Source organism: Carex rostrata, chromosome 19, assembly GCF_964058835.1.
Source record: "Carex rostrata chromosome 19, lpCarRost1.2, whole genome shotgun sequence".
NCBI classification, from domain to species: Eukaryota; Viridiplantae; Streptophyta; class Magnoliopsida; order Poales; family Cyperaceae; genus Carex; species Carex rostrata.
The window spans coordinates 3,799,780-3,818,441 of record NC_135936.1 but is presented as its reverse complement, the minus strand read 5'-3'; the positions used below and the strand labels follow the sequence as shown (position 1 = coordinate 3,818,441).

Genomic DNA, 18,662 nt, shown 5'->3' with positions numbered 1-18,662 from the left:
TAAAGAGGTTCTAGAGCATTTCCTTGTATGCCAGTATGGTCATTTCACTATGCCTTTTATTCGAGTGCATGTCTAGGTACTTTGTGTTATGTCTTAGCAATGAACTATTCATAACCTCATCTCATCAACTATCTTAGAAGCTAGCAGCGCTGCAGGTAATCCCTGGTTTCGAAAAATAATGCAATTCCTGTTTTTCCATATATGAATCTGGATACCCAATCCTTTTTACTCATGCCTCCCTGAGATCAGGGGCGGAATCAAGGGGGTGCGAGTAGGGGCCAGGCATCCCCATAAAATCTGATTTTCTTATTAGATCTACAGTGCATCAAAGAAGTAATGTTCATGTGGTATCTCTCAAACTTATCAAATAAAGGCCTCCTGGTTTTGTCTCTGCTTGAGATTTCACCATCTCTCATGAATTTTGCCAAATCAATGTTATTGTGCCTGTCACCTTCATAATATGTCTTTTTAAAGATGCTGCGACATGGAACCAGACCTCCGCTGCAAATGGGCAAAGGAAAATTAAGTGTACTATTGATTCAACTGGAAAGTTAGATGTTATTAATAAAAAAATTCGGGAAAAACATCTCATTTGACCAAGTAGTAAATCTATGCTAGAAGTACTTGACTAAATATCTGTACCGAAAACCATAAATCGTCCTATACATTAGTTCTTATTATAAATCAGTTGAAATTTGAAGTACTTTGAATACAATTAATTGTAAATTGAATTTTGAAATATTTGTAAATTTTCAACTCTGTACCACCAAAATAATTATACCCAAAATATAGCACTGTGATTATATGTTTATATTTAAATTGAACATTGTATGTTGCATTAGGATATTATATATGAAACCGTGAACCATGTGACATTCTCAAATAGTAATGATCATGATGTATGCATCAAGTAAAAATTAAGTAAATATCTACAATCGTACAATTATTTTTTTTCTTTCTTAGTAATTACGTCAGCATGCAGTTATGATTATGGTAGAGAAAACAAAAACTAATAAAAATAGTTAGAAAATGATTTCTTTAAAAATAATATTTCTAAATTAAAAATTAGAATAGGAAGTGTCAGGCTTACTTCTATAAATTAAAAAAAAAATCAATGCAAATGCTAAGTCCAACTGAATTAAAAAATATTTCAAGCATCTTGTTATTTCCAATAAATCTTCATAGCTTGATATTTATTAGGCAATTAGGCAAGAACATGATTCAAGGCATTTCCGTAGATATGAAATCCAAATCCCACAAAACACTTTATAGAAAATATGTACAAAAGCTGTAGAAAAGTACGAAAATACATTGTTTGGAAGTGTAGAAAAAAAAACAATGGTAGAAACACTGCACAGTTTCAAACTAAAATATAAACATAGGCTATTTCAAAAATAATTCAGTATTTTTTTACGTGTTCATTATTTTAAATGAAAGAGCTTCATGTACCAATCTAATTTCAAAATAAGATTATTGATGAAATCCTACTACTATGCTAACTTTCTGCATTCACTATGCGCCCCATATTTTTTTTATTAAAAATGTAAAAATTGAATTAAAATGTAGAAGATATTAATATAATTCTGACATTTTGAAGAGTTGGACTAAGAAATTCCTTCTCATACAAACTTTTAGTTAAAAATAAATAAATAAAAGGCAATGATAAGGATATGAAAAATTCAGCCTTAAAGAATAGGAATTTAAAAATCCAAGTCTTGCTTTTGAAGAGTAGAAATTTCAAAGTACGATTCTTTCAAAAATGAAATTTAAAATTTCAGTAATTTTAAGAATAAAAATATAAAAAAAAAACTGGAATTTGTAAAATTTTCTTCTTTCTTTCTCATTTCTATAAAAAAAATATTAGGCGCATAATTTCTTCCTGAATTTTGAAATAATGAAATTAATTAATTTAATATATTTTTTTAAAAAGGTCAAAGTCCGTTTCATATATTGAAACTGATAACTTGAAATTAATCTAATATATTTTTAGAAAGTTAGTAATTATTTTAAATTTCTCAAACAAAAAAGACCGATACAATATTTTCTCTTTTACTTAATCAAGTCAATTGTGATATTAATTAATAAAGCAAGTGTGCAAATTACGTCACTTACCGTGATGACTGGTGAGAGCGATGGAGAAAGAGAAGACAGCATGGAGTATTTTGGATAAAAAAAACTTTGACTTAAATCTCAGGCGTGTTAATTTACTGACATTCCCGTGACATTTCATGAATCATGGCTCCCTTTTTTTAGGGAAATAAATCTGCTGTTATTTCAAAGGAATCACAGGATCCTGTTATTTCTATTCCAACCGTTTAAAGTTTTTAATGTGCGAATCTCAAGAAAAAAAAAAATTTCATGCTTGAATCTCAATAAAGTTCAACGACTAGGATCGGAAGAACAGATCCTACGATCCCTTTGGAATAACAGCTGATTTATTTCCTTTTTCCTTGGTGTAGTGCGTAATCGAATGCTCTGCAAAAATTAAATCCCTCTTTTCAAAAGTTTCCCAGAGGAGTGAGGTCCCATGGTTTATTACAGAAGTCCGAAGAATCACAGATCTAAAATATTTCATATTTTACCAATTTGTGGTTTGGTCTGCTCAAAGACTTTGAAGTCGGTTCAAATATTTCGTGCGTGCGTTGACCTGAACCGGTACCACATTTCGCACGTGTGACATTTCTATATTGCGAGTGCTTAGTTCCGGAGTCTTCTCGTCGTTAGCTAGCTTTGGACTAAATTGAGACTACATTTTCCCATTTCTTTTTAAAAAGCAATTCCATTTTCCTTTGACTGTCTGTATTAGTCAAACACATTTGACATTTTGACCACTAAAAAACAAAATTGTTCGGTACTGTACCTGATTTTCTTAAGAAAAAGAAATTGTTACGGAGGAATTTATGTGAAAAATATGCACCAATCACTTTTTTTTTGTTTGTAAAGGTTTTAGTGTCGTCATATTTAGTGCCTTAAAATATTAATAGTCTCCCTTATACATTTATGTTTTAAAATTTAGAATCCAAATATAGATGCTATTTTTTATGATGGATGCATACATTTGCTTCGGGTAAATTTATTTTTTAGTGGTTATTTTGTGCTAGTTCAAAATAAATAAAAATACACATACTAAAATTGATTTAGTAATGAACTAATTTGTTCATAAAATCTTCATCTCGGTCGAAATAAAACTCCAAAAATTATAAATACAATGAAACATCACTTGTCGAAGAGAACCATATTAATTATTTTAATTGAACATTCAGATTCCACATTTTGAAATTATGAAATTTATATAGTACGTTATATACAAAATAATGATTATGGCTTAAAAAAATAGTGACAAGAAAACCCTCGTCTTCTTAGTTCTTATGATCCAAAATAGATAATTTCAAAGTATTGGAAACTAAAATTTTCAAGTATGCTTGATAGTCATGAAAATTTAGGGTGGGAAGTATTATTCGTATGAATTTGTTTCCATTCAATTAATAAAAATATATGGTAAATAATATCATGAGAATAAAAAAAATCGAATATTTACGACGGAATTATCATGGAGAATTACTTTTTATCTATTTTCATTACTATAGCTGTCACACCCCGGGACAACCCGCCACGTGTTTCCACGTAATGCGTATGCACATCACATACATTATCAATAACAACAAATCTATAATGCCACATTTATTTCATAATCAAACGAGTTTAAACAACGATCATGGCGAACATGGCTAGTAACACAAGCACTGTCATGCCTGCTCAATGTATCAATTATTGAATATTAGAAACAAAACTAAACAACATGTGGCAATTATCAATCATGGGTCTTTCCACTTAATCTCACTCTTGTCCTTGCTCGAACCCTTCTTCTTCAGTACCTGGAACCCATATAAAAGTGGAACGGGTGAGAGATCGAACCTTCTCTTAGTGCGGGATTCAGTTCCAGCCCAGAACTTATAAAACATTTACTTATATTCACAAATATGAAAAGAACAATAAAATGCATATGTTTATCCTTATGCAATGCATATCCTATCATCACTTACTACATTCATTTATTTAAAGAAAAATCCATTAATCTTGTTCGTTTGCCTCACTAGACGGTGAATTCATATGCCGCTAGGTCTTGGCATAATAGGACCGCTTCCGCCTACAATCACGTCCGTGAAAGGACCGCTTGCGCCTACGATCACGTATGTGAAGGGACCGCATCAGCCTACAATCACATCCGTGACAGGACCGCTTTCGCCTACAGTCACGTTAACGAGGGGTCCAGTCGAAACTAAACCCAATGTATACATCCCAATATGCAAGCATATTGGCCCCTGTTCAATTACCATATTCGTTCATTCTCAAAAACACATTTATTCAATCACACAGTTCATGCCATGCTCAACACATACTATTCATGCAAGTCCATTGGTCAATATATGAATCCTATCATTTCATGCAAGTTATTTGTGTCTACTCAAGTCATACGAGTGGTTCGACAATAACATGCATAAATCCAACTAATGCAATAATAATAAATAATTGAATGACAATAGGAAAGTAAAATAGTTTTATAAAGTCTAAGAAACCCGCACCTATTGTCATGAAGCAGTTCACTGTCGTCTCTATGTCTCTCCTTACTTCGCCGCACGGATCTAGACCACAAAACATGATTTCTAAATTAATATTTACGCACATTTCTCATCAAACAAGTTTATACTTATTAAGTTTAGAACTAAACTTATTTACAATATAAATAACTTTGGAGTCATCAGTGAATAACTCTCAGGGTTGTCGGTGAAAATTTACCATTCAATAAATTAATTGCCTATGCAATTCGGAAACTTAATTTGGTTGAAGCTTTATCATTTAATTGGACCTTGGTGAACTTTGGTAAGAACTCGAGGATTAATTGAACATCTGAGATTTAAAGAAATATATGATTATCATTTAATAAATAAATTGATAAATTTCCATAAACTAGTTATAGTATATATTGATTTAAGAATAAAGATTTTTATCCCCCCAATCTATTTCCCCCATTCATCCCCCAGTCAATAACTACTTGTGGAGACCATTAACTAACTGCACTTCATTAATTACTTGGGGAACCACCTAATATTTGATAGATTTTATAACTGACGCGTGCAAATCTGAATACCTATGCACGCAAGTGTTAATATATAATACATCAAGTATTCATACCTAATGTTACGTTACGAAATTTTAGTAATTAAAGTCAAAGGATTTAAAAGCAAGAATTAAAAATTTTGCTAATAAAAAGGAAGTTTAAACCCTAATTAAGGTTCCCCTAAATAAGTAAATTAAGTATGAATCAAAACCGCGTTGAAATGTCGAGATTTTGAGATTTTATAGGCTGAGTGCGGATGGGTTGACCCGCACTGCGGGTGGGTGCATCCGCACTCATTCAAACATGTGTTGATTTGAAATTCTGAAAAAATTAGCTAAGTACTGAGTGCGGGTGAGTGACCCGCACTGCGGATGGGTTCAGCCGCACTCATGAATTCTTGTATTGAACTGAATTTCCTAAAATCGGCTAAGTACTGAGTGCGGATGAGGTTGACCCGCACTGCGGGTGGGGTTCATCCGCACTACGCTCGGACTTTTCCTGACCTCTTGCCTAAGTCCCGAGTGCGGGTGAGTGACCCGCACTGCGGGTGAAGCCACCCGCACTGCGGGTGATTTCTGTGTTAAAATTCATTCCAAAAATCTACTAAGTGCTGAGTGCGGGTCAAGCCACCCGCAGTGCGGATGGGTGCATCCGCATTCAGAGAAATTTTAACCCTAAAACTCAAATCCAACCTTCTCTCTCTCTCTCTCTTCATCATTCCCCATTTTCATGAGATTTTCGCCCAAATAGAAGAAAAAGAGTGTGAGAAGTTCCCGTTTCTTCCAGACTTCCGATTGTTGCGAGAAATCGAGTTTGGAACCGAGTAGGCAGCCGAGGATCTCTCCGAACCCTCTTATTTGGTATTTCTTTCTCTCCTTCTTTCAATCGAAACCTCGAATTTTCTCGATTTCTCAGATTCTCGTTTTAAACTCGAGATTTGTGTTCGAATTGCTCGAGGACTAGTTCCTCTACACTCCTTACTAGTTTGTTTGTCAATCTTTTTCCCGATTTCTTCCGATTTGTGAAATCTGATTTCTAGGGTTTCATGCCAAAATTGAAAGTTGGCATAATCGTGATTTGATTTGTTTAACCCGACCAATTAGACTTATAATCGGTAGGGTTGCCTCCTGATCGTGAATTTTTAGAACATTTAACGACTGATTTGAGGTTTTGACCAAATTAGGGTTAACCAATCGGTAAATTGAATTGATCCGAGAACCAAAGTAGTAAAACGGTGATTGATTGTTACCAAAGTGAAATGGTATATGGCTAGAGGGTCTAGATGCATTTGTGCACCGTTATATGGGATTTTTAATAAGAAAGAAGGAACCGAAAAGAATTGATTTGGGACTGTACCAACCCTAAGTAAACGTATAGACCACTGAACCCGAATTAAACCAAGTAAACGTATAATATAGGTGTAGGCTCGGTCGAGCAAGATATCGCGAGACAATTCGAGACGCCCGATCCGTAACTAAGCGGTACGCTCATCAATATAAGGTGCGGGATTCTTGGACTTGTTTGATACTTTATTTTCAGGAATTAAACTGTTTATTCGTTTGTCATGTTGAATGATTAATTATTGCATATTTTGGAATTCATACTGTAGATTGATTCTTGCATAACTGAGAATGAGTTGAATTGTTTGGTTAAGATTACTTGGCATGTTGGTATGGTTATTATTTGATTAGTTCTATTAATTGTTCTTGATGTGAATGAATCCGCCAGGCCGACCTGTTTAGGTGGCTGGATAAGGTAACGGTGACCTATCCGTTGACCTGTGTTTTAGAATTTGCCAGGCCGACCTGTTTAGGTGGCTGGATAGGGTGACGCTGCTGACTTATGCGTTTGACCTGTTAGAATTTGCCAGACCGACCTGTTTAGGTGGCTGGATAGGGTGACGCTGCTAACTTATGCGTTTGACCTGTTAGAATTTGCCAGACCGACCTGTTTAGGTGGCTGGATAGGGTGACGTTGCTGACTTATGCGTTTGACCTGTTATGATTTTGCGAGACTGACCTATATGTGTGGCTTTGATATATATTTGCTTGAGATTTAGCAAAGTTGACCTGTATAGGTAACTTTGATTCCGTGTGATTGCATTTGTCAAGTTGACCTGTATTGGTGACTTGTAACCGGACCTTAGGAAATGGTTAAGCCAAACAGCAATTGCAGATGGGTGTCTGATAAAGGGTCCAGCGGTTGGCCATCTGTAGGCGTCTGTAACCCTACAGATGTGGGTTTGATAACGGTTCAGCTCGAAAGAACATCTGTGGTTGCTACCAGTCCTAATGAAATGAGTTAAGCCAAAATATATGTTGTGTTTTGAAATCCATCTTGGGAATTCCGTAAACTGTGTTTCAGGTTGATTAACTGTTGTCGAGCATTGGCATTCTGTTATTTATGATTATATATATATCTGTTTGAACTGTTATTGTTTGGGTTTCATTTTTGAATATAGAGTTTGATTGCAAGTCCAATAATCTAAACTGTGGCAAATTCGCACTGAGAATTTATTCTCACCCCCACCCTCCCGGTTATTTTACAGGTACTGGTGCGACTGATTCCGGAGAGGCACGCGAGTAGTAGGCCATAGTAGCTTACCATCTCAGGACCCTAGATATTTTGGTGTATAGTTTTAGGGTAGGCCTCATGGTTGGTATCCGGATGAGATACTTATGTTGTATTATTTACTGTCCAGACTGTGTACTCTGATTTTATATTAGAAACTTGTTTTGAATTGCGTGTTGTTTGGTTTGAATTGTTAATTGCCTTGTAAGCATGCACGGCGTTGTATGCTTACGGCGGGGGACTGTTACGACCCGTGGCCGCAGGGTGTGACACCTAAGATATTAAGTACTTCGACAAAAAATCTGGACACATTGCACACACATCTTTTACACGTTTTTAGAGTTGGATTTTTTTTCCGTTCAATATCTTCAATATTTCTGATGATATGTGAGAAAATTTGCAAATGTAAAATCATGGACGTCTTCTACGTAATTTTCTCTTTCAAATGAGATCCATGATAACGTACTTTCGGGTTGTCCGTCGTGCAAGTATTCATATCTTGTCATGCAAGTATTCATATCTTGTCGAGCAAGTATTCATACATCGCCGTTCAAGTATTCATATCTTGTAATGCATGTGTATATAATTCATGTCTGAAGTGTTTGTACCTAACATATTTTATCAATTTTTTTCTATATGATACAAGATGACGTTTGAAAAATATTAATATTAAGTAGTGCAAGTATTTATACATTGTCATGCAAGTATTTATACCTTGTCATGCAAATGTTAATAGTTTATGTATCAAGCGTTTTATCTAAAATGAATACTTACACGACAAGGTATTCACGACGATGTATGAATACTTGCATTACTAGGTATAAATACTTTTACGACGAGGTATGAATACTTTCACGAAGGACAGCTCGAAAATATGTCATCATGGATCTCATTTGAAAGAAAAAAATTATGTAGAAGATGTCTATGGTTTTAGATTTGCAAATTTTCTCACAGATCGTCATAAATATTGATGAGATTGAACGGAAAAAAAAACAACTCTAAAAACGTGTAAAAGATGTGTGTGTGATGTCCAGTTTTTTTTTCGAACTACTTAGTATCGTAGGTATGAATACTTGATATATTATATATTAACACTTGCGCGCATATGTATCCATATTTGCACGCGTCAGTTATAAAATCTATCAAATATTAGATGGTCCCCAAGTAATTAATGAAGTGCAGTTAGTTAATGGTCCCCACAAGTAGTTATTGACTGGGGGATAAATGGAGAAAATTGACTAGGAGATAGTTAGTTTATCCCTTGATTTAAATTAACTATGCCATAATGGTTGATATACTTTATGGATGTGAATATATTTAGCATTGTGAATGTAAATAATTGACGTGTTTTAAAATAAAGTGTGAGATAAATCAATAGTTGATAAGTTGTTGAATATGGAGAGAGATGACATAAACAATACTTTGATATAAATATAAATAGTACTATATAGTGAGGATAATATATGTAGATATGAAATCATGAATTTCAATTATTTGTAGTGTATATAAAGAAGAGAAATATTACAAGTGAATGTAAGTATTGTAATCTGACAAATGAAATTATTCTTAATTTCCACCAAGCAAGTACATGATCTACAGATTTAATTCGGTGACAATTAAGATGCTTAATTTAATTAAATTAATGAAAATAAAATAAACTATCTTCTTGAAATCAATTAGTGAATCCGAGATTTTTTTTTAAAAATAATTTCAGATTATAATATTACTAAGGAAATATTTGAAATTCAATTACATTTTTATTCAAGAAATACTTTAACTAATTGTACAAGCATTTAAATTTTCAGAATCCAACAATAGTCCAATACAGCAAATATATAATTTTGAAAAAGGTATAATGTCACACCCCCGGACAACCCGCCGCGCATTTATGCGCTAGGCGTTAAGCACATCACATACATCATCAATAAAAACATTCAACAAGCCACTTTATTTAAAAATAAATGGAGTTCACAAACAAACAGAAAAGGGACAATATGTCAGACATGGCTAGTCAAACAGTCACTGCCATGTCCACACAATATATTGTTCATACAAATATAAAATAAACAGAGAGTGGCTATCTTAACAACTTCCGCTAGTTTCCTCACCCGCGGCCTTCCTCCATGCTTTCTTCTTCGTTTCCTGGAACCCACATAACAGGTGGTACGGTGAGAGATCGAACTAACTCTCAGCGCGGGATTTAGTTCCAGCCCGGTGCTTTTACAAATCAATGCATTTAATTTCCCCAAATAACATAAAAAGAAGGTTTTTGAATTTTTCCCCATGTCCCTATCAATTCGGATATGCAAATCACTTTAAAATAACCAGTTTTTATTCCCGCCCCTTTTTAACTCATTTCAAAAGGTTTTAAAATTCCACACTCTGGGAATCCATGCCCGTACATGAAAACCCGGCGAATCGCCACGCAAGGACGACCCGATTATCACACTCTAGATGGGGTATTTCGGGGACCCATCCGGCGAACCGCCGTGAATTTGGCGACCCGTTCTGTTCTGTTCTGTTCTGTTCTGTTCTGTTCTGTCCTGTTCACACACTGGGCTGCCACACATGGACAGCCCGCTTTTCAAAAACACATGCAGAGCCGCCTCACACGGACGGCCCCAATTTAAAACGATTCATTCAAGTTCCCCATTCTCAAATTCACAATTCAATTCCTATCAATTCAATTTCATGCATCAAGAGTTCCTATCATGCAATTCTACACAAATTCAAACGATTGTTCGACATTCACAACATGCAGTTTATCCACCAGATTAAGAAAAAGGACTACTTACCTCAATCCATGCATTTTTTGTATTATTTGTAAAAAGACCAGGAACCCGCACCTGTTTGCGTAGTAAATTCTTGACCGATATCTACGTCTCTCAGTTCCTCGAAAGTCGAACCTAAGAAATAAACATATCTCTAATTAATAAGATTTGAGTTCACATATTCTTATTTTCTAAAATTTTATATTTATCATTATAACCCTAGATTATTAGTTCTAATTTTTAAACTTTGGTCACTGATTATTTTGATTCACACTTTATAACTCTTTTATAATTCAAATTAAATAAGCTATATAAGAATCCAGAACCTGTTAAGTTAGGAATCCAAAATCTTTGATCAAGGAAATATATATATTGTTTTCAAACTTCATTCCACAACTATTTTTAGATGTAGTTTAATGAAATAATAATTATAAACTATGAAAAGATGTTAAACATATAGGATAATTTAACTACATCTATTTAAACCAAGTCAAACTATTAATTTGAGATGATACATCCAGCAACCAAATCAAAGTGAACAAGTTTTCAGATGTATCACGAATCTGAAACGATATTCATTTAATATTTATTAAAATAATAATGAGTATCTATAATCAAAATAAATATATTTTTAGTTTATTATAGAAAGAATACAACTTAATAGTCAAGATTTTATCATTAAGAAAAATGAGATTTATGATTGAAACTCTATTACTTGAAATTTGCAGTTTAGGAAAGGTAGGCGCAGCAGTCACTGTTTTGGACGGTTCTCAGCAGTCGAGACTCCGATTGGGATGAATCCAGCGCTCACGGTTCCGTATCGTCGAGCACTACAACTCTCATGTTGATCTCTTCTCCAAAATCCGGACGTATAGGCGGTGGTTCTCTTCGGAAGTTGGCTGGCCGGTTTGGGTCCAGCAGGGGTTTAGATCTGAAATGAGGGAAAAGGTGCTGCGGCTAGGGTTAGGGAAAAGAAGGGGGGTGGCTGTGGAGAGGCTTTATATAAGGTAGGGTTAGGTTTAGAAGATGATTTGTGATTTTTGGGCTTGAGTTTAGTGGACCAACATATTGTAAATTCGGATTTGAGCCCATGACAGAATTTCGTTTTAATGTTTGTCTTCTAAGATTGAAATAACTGGAATTATAAGTTCGAAATTTGAAGAAAGTTAAAATGTAAGAGTTGTAAGTTTTTCTGTTACGGTTCTAACGCAATTAGTTTCACCTTAATCCTAATTTCCAGTGAGGAGAAAAGATAAAAATGATCGATAAAGGTCTGCAGTCTCCGAACTGAAATATTTACTGACTTTACAATTTTATGGAGAATCCTACTTTTGGAATTTAGGATAGTCTTCTACACGAAAGTTGTAGATCATGAAGTTATATTTTCAGGTATTAAATTTCATTCCAATCCGAATTGATATGAGTGATCTGTGATTGAAATACTAACAGTTGTCCATCTGAAAATTACAACTGAAGCTAAATTCGAGAGGTTATCGAAAAGAAGTAACTCAAATCGAGGTTTTAAATAAGGATTTGATTTGTATTTATTTCATAATTGCTGAGACCCGCTAAAGAATATATTTATTTTAAAAATTAAATGGGATATTATTTGAATTTTTGTGAGAGTTCCTACAATATTTTCTATATGGACAATCACACGTGTGATCCTAACTCAAGACGTGTATATAATTATTATTTGTTCCTAAATTTATCGGTATAAAAATAATACTCGATGTAACGGAATATTACATATAATTTCAGAAATCTTATCAAATAAATGAATATAAGAACTTATTTAATCTACGTACTAATCAGAAATTAAATGTAGAATTTGGAATACCTTGATTTCCACGGTTTGGGTCTCTGGTGGTAGTTATGAAGAAAAGAAGAAAAAAAAGAATAACAAAATGGAATTCTCCTTTTTAATTTCTGTGAAGGAAGAGAGAGAGAGAGAGATGTGTAGAATAAATAATGAACATTTCTTTGTGTAGTATTTAAAATATATCCTAGACGGCTCCATAGAAAAAAAAAAGTAATTACGTCAAAATGGAATAAAATTAATTTTCAATCCAGCTGTACATCTATGTGTGAGAGAATTGCAATTTGAATTTTAATGCAAGATTGTGGATTTAGAAATTGGGAGCGTCTAATTATCCACAGCCTTTTGTCCACCATTTGTCCACAGCTTTGACTTGCGCGAATACCGTAAAATTACTTTTACATGCTGTATAATTATACAATATATCACATAAAATATATCAGTTAATCACAAAACATCTAGCAACTATTTGAAGTGGTCCTCATGATAGTTAGAAAAAGATTTCAACTTGCACAACAGGACAAAATAAATGTACTTTCAAACTGTACTTTTGGAAATTACAGTTATAGGAGTTAGAGTTAGTTATTAGCGGTTATTGGCAGTTAGAGTTAATTATTAGCGTCCGCACTGGGTTGAATCTTGTATACTGTAAAATTGAATCTTGTATACAGTAAAGTTTTCAATTGAATCTTGTATACTGTAAAATTGAATCTTCTACACAGTAAAATTTACAATTTAATCTTGTATACTGTAAAATTGAATCAGCAGAACTGTAAAATTGAATCTTGTATACAGTAGAATTTTCAATTGAATCTTGTATACTGTAAAAATTAAATCTTGTATACAGTAAAATTTTCAATTGAATCTTGAATAGTGTAAAATTGAATCTCGTATACTGTAAAATTTTCAAATAATACTGTAAATTTTCAATTAAATATTGTATACTGTAAAAAGATAGTTAGATGGAAGTGGATAAGGTTGTGGACAAATGGTGGACAAAACCCAATGGACAGTAACATTTTCTCTTAGAAATTATCTTGCTATATGATATCAATTACAGCAAGAACTATAAAAAAAAGAACTCCTAATCTTGTGCATAATGGTAAAATGCATATACTTCTCTATTCAATTAATGATAATTACTCAATTCTTTAATATGCGTAAATGGTTCTTGCTTTAAATGCAATACAATATTTAAATGACAATCAATCAATTCTTTAATTAAGTTGCACAAATCTCTCTTCAATTATTAGATGGAAATAAAATAAAATAATGAGAATACATTACTTTTATTGTAACACCAGAAAAATAGAATATTAATTTTGCATTTAACTAAAATCAAACGTATTGTAGAATTCAATTATTACCTTCTATCAGAGATTAATCATAATAATTTTTAATATTAAGTTATTATGCAATTGAAATTTACACACACACACACACACAATATAATGCTGCCAAGTTCCTAGTTTAGAGTTGGAGACTCTAAGAAAAATAACAACTCTACTATTTTTTTTAATCAACAATTATATTGGTTCAGAAACATTTCTTCTTTTTATAAGAGACATACTGTTGTCAATATAAACAAAATATGTTAGGAAAGACATATAATTATTATTATATTATGAAAAATATTATAACCATAATTAATAATAACTAAATTTTTCAGAACGTGGCGGAACGTTACAATAGCCGACTTATTAAACCTAAATATAAGCTAACTTAAAATGTAATTGTAATAATATTCAGAAAGTGAAATTAAAAAGTTCAAAAATAAAATGACATATTTTTAAGACATAAACTGAATGATGAAATTCTTTAAAAGTTTTTTTTTTAAGAAGAGATCATTATTGTCAAACGTGCAATTTCATAAATCCCCGATTATACAATGCACATAATTAAGCGCCTTGTATTTAAATAAAAAAAATCTTAAAAAAAACCTACAGGCCCAACGCGGCCTAATTTTCCAATCCAAATATTGCATTTACTGGTACTAAAATTTTAAATCTTCACTGTAAAAGACATATACGTTTATCATGAACTGAGTTTGATTGCAAATTAATTTACAATCAATTAGTTATGACGTCTTAAGCTAACTGATACAGTGGACCCCGCCAATACAATACATTCTCTTTGTCGTCGCCAGCACAATTTTTTCTCACAGTAAAAAGCAGCTTCATTCGCTTTGGGCCCTTGGCTATCAACGCTGAAAAAAAAAAGTATCAGTCGGAGGGTATTTTCGTCATTCTATGAAAATATCTTTGGAATGACGGTTGGTAGATTCGTCATTCCATGTAAATATGTTTGGAATGACGGTTGGTGGAGAAAAGGGTGTTTTCGTCATTTTATGTAAAAATCTTTGGAAAGACTTTCTCCGTGGGAAAAGAGGGTATTTTCGCATATCTTTGGATATTTTCGTCATTTCATGTAAATATCTTTGAAAAAACTTCCATTTGTACAAAGTTCCAAAAAATTCCCATCAAAACTTGGTCCCCTGCTAAAATTAAGAGGTCCATAAATTATAAGTGCGATATTAATTTTTCCAAAATAACTTACATGAAATTAAAACACAATGTAATGTTAGATATGATCTCTCTTTTTTTGGAAATGGTCATTCTAAGTTCGGAACAGCAATCTAATAATAAAATCTTGAAAACGAGGATTTCATATTTTGAGTAAATTATTGGAAAATCTCAACTGTTCAAATATATTCTGTATGAATCTCAAAGGTCAAGTACTGCCCCAGCGCTATTCCCAAATAGGCATCAGACACGTAGGTCACGCAAAATGCACTGAAATTTTTATTAATATAAAAAATATATATGAAATTTAGAAACTACCTAAGTTTTCGTATTTTTTTTTTAAAATCTACCCAGACTATTTTGGTGTTTTCTAGGTAACTACATAAAATATTTGGATTCTTTTATTTTTGAAAAAATTAATAATTTTATCAAATTGGCTCTGACACGGTTCTGACATTTGCAAACTTTTTTCAGAGAAATTTCTTGTTTTTTCGAAAATAGAAGAATTTAAATATTTTATGGTATTTATCTAGAAGTGATTTTTGAACCGAGATCAATAATTCAGATTCAAAACAATTTTATTTTTTTCCATTACACACGAAGAAATATTTTAATTTTTCTTACAATCGCAAACAAATACGGCATAAAAAATGTTGATCCAGATTATTTATAGCAGTCTTTATAATAAATAAAATTATAGAGTATTCCATCTATTTTCAAAGAAATATATAAAATATTTATAATATTTCAATACAAAAAAATTATAAATATTTCTATTAACTAAAAAAATAATATGAAAAATTAAAAACCGCCATAAATATTGCGGTTTGGGAATTCAAAGTTTAAAACCACATTTTTTTTAGACTGAATTACTGCAAAAAAAAATTGCAGTTTGGGTAGATTTCGAAAAAATCACGAAAATCCGGATAGTTTATAAAATTTCATTTTTTTTTATATTAATAAAAAACTTAGCGCAAAATATGAGATATCTCATAGGATACACACTCTGCATAATTTAAATTTTTTTCCGATTCCAATTATTTAATTTTTTTCTTGCACGAATTTTAATAAAAAAAATTTATACGCCAATTTCAATGAAGATCAATTAACAAGTTCATGTTATTTCTTTATAATAACATCAGATAAATTTTCAAGTTCTTTACATATTCGACAAAAGAGACTGTGAAAGAACTTCTGAAGTGTTAAATCGTGAAAAGAATACACAAGATCTTAAAGAGACCGATTCCGATATAATTTGATTCTCAATTTCATACATAGATAATTACTAAGGAATTATTAACTTCAGTATTGTCAGATTTAATATAAAGTCCTCCCTCCTCCGGCTCTGCCTGTCCTCTAGTTCCGGTTATTGTATTGTTTTTTACATCAGATTAACAGGTCAAGCGCCTAATGTAATCGCGTTGGATTGATTCCGGTTCCTGACCACATCCTTTTTCTTTACCAAATATTATCTTTTTGACCGAACCTCATCTAACGCTCAATTTGACCGCATAAATTGAACTGGTTATATATATCCTGGGTAAGGGTGAAAATAGCGTGCATAATATCTGATTCATATTCGATTTATATTTGAAAAATTAAATGTGAATATTCAACATTCGAATATTCGTGTAGATATGAGTACATATATAATTTTATGTTTCAATTATTCGTATCCGAATAATATATTTATACTATATAAATTAATATATATTATGAACAAATTATGTTCTTCATCATTATAATTAGATATATATTATGATATTTTTTCTAATAATATTTTTTATATTTTTTTAATAAAACTAGTATCTGTATCCACAAATTTTTAAAAAAATATAGATATGGTTTTATCACTATCCACTTCATATCCGCCGATTTTTTATTAATAGAAAAAATAAAATTAAAATTAGGGTAGAATTTTGTAAAATTTTGAAATATAAGAAAAAGAGATAGTTCATCCCGTTTACTAAACGTGATAAACCATCACATCTATCTAATTCTGTCTCTAACTACACAAATTCGCTAATTACAAAAAAAAAAATTCTGAACACAATAATCAATCCCGTATAGTACCAGTGCATAAACTTCTCTATTCGAACAAAATACTGACACCCTCGATCGATTTGGTAGGAGTGCCATTAAACTAGAAAACAAATTGACAAATAAATAATAAATAAAAACTTTACAAGGTTCAAGAGCTGTGCATTATCGTCCTATAAATCTATAATCCTTCGCGTATCTTTTTCGCTTGGTGCAGAGTTTTCCCAACAGGACTGTTTTCTCTTTGGACGCCCATCTCAGATGGAAAAACTACTTTGCTGATTGTCCAGTTGGCTCAGAGTTCCGAATCTGATTCAACATAGAGCTTATTTTTGAGGATCCCAAGTCAACAACCATTCTCCGAATCAAATGCGGTTATTAGTTAAGCGGTGGTGGAATTTACACGACAATACTAGTGGGCTTTGGGCCCAAACGATACACCAACTTTATGGTATAGCCATTACTCGGATATGGGGTCTCAGGGGTCATACTTTCTTAAGTTCCTCAAGGAATTCAGCCCCTTCTTTGAATGCTCGATAAGCATAGCACAACACAGGATCAGATGAAAATGGACAGGGGAGGTCTTCTCAACTTTCTCGGCTTATAAAATCTTGCACATGCACAGTATCAGGCTTATAAAATCTTGCACATGCACAGTATCGGGCATGGGTGGAACTAGAAAACTTTGATAGAGAGGACTGAAAAATAAAATACATAATGCGGTGAGTGAGATTTAACATCTACAAAACAAACTCTAACCATTAGATTACAAGTAAACATTTGATTATTATTAAGAGGGGTTAGACTATATAGAAAGTTCTGAAAAAATAATTTTTAATTAAATTTCAATATACATAACTAAAATTTTAAAATCATAGGGGTGGCTTAGACACCTTTCCAATACACTGAGATCTGCCTCTGATATCAAGTGCATCTTTTACAAGGTGTTGTGGAAACTCAAGATACCGATAAAGGTAAAAGTATTTTACTGGCTTCTTATAAATAATAGAATACTAACAAGCGAAAACCTGAAAAGGAGATTTTACTGGCTTCTTATAAATAATAGAATACTAACAAGCGAAAACCTGAAAAGGAGAGGGTGAATGGTTGATTGAGAGTGTGTCATGTGCACAACAAAAGCGCCAGAATCAATGGTACATTTATTATGGCAGTGAACGATGGCGTGTGCGTTTTGGTGGGAATTTTTAGCTACAATCAACTTGTCGGTCCCATATGGCAATGGTCCCATAGTGGGATAACAGGAAATTACTACAGGGAACAAGGAGAAAGAAAATGAGATGAGGCATGAGCGGCGGGAGTGTGGACACTGTGGAAAGAGAGGAATCAGCGGATCTTCTCTCAAGAAAGAAAAATGCATATATCAATAGATGAAGCAATACAAGAAACGAGCATTTGGGAAAATGACTGCTAAAAATAGATTAGTAAGGGTCATAATGGGCACACAGGACCAGGCCCGCTCCTTCACTTCTTGGCTTAGTGTGTTATTTACTAGTTGAGTTAAAGTGATTGTGTAAAAATACTATGTAAGTATTCTTTTTTATTTAATATGTTGTCAGTCGGCTACTGGTCAGCTGTCCTACAAAAAAGAAAAAAAAAACTATTCCCCGAATCTAGTTCAGTCTTAAATTGAATTTTTTTTATACCTTCTATAAAAGAACAATGCTAGACGAGATGGACTATCCCGTCAAGATTTTCTTAATTTTATAATTAACGAATTTGCGTGGTTAGAGACGAGATTAGCTGGACGTAATGATTTATCATGTCCAGTGGATGAAATAATCTATCCCGTTCTTCCTATA

At 32.7% G+C, this 18,662-nt stretch overlaps 1 long non-coding RNA gene across 1 annotated transcript; it reads right to left on the bottom strand.

Moving 5' to 3' along the window:
• Nucleotides 1-9,617: 9,617 nt before the first annotated feature.
• LOC144571809 (uncharacterized) lies at nt 9,618-11,616 on the bottom strand. The gene is made up of 3 exons (XR_013517581.1): nt 11,177-11,616; nt 10,537-10,596; nt 9,618-9,832 (listed from the first exon to the last, which is right to left on the bottom strand). It is a non-coding gene; the product is annotated as an uncharacterized LOC144571809 (long non-coding RNA).
• Nucleotides 11,617-18,662: the final 7,046 nt, after the last annotated feature.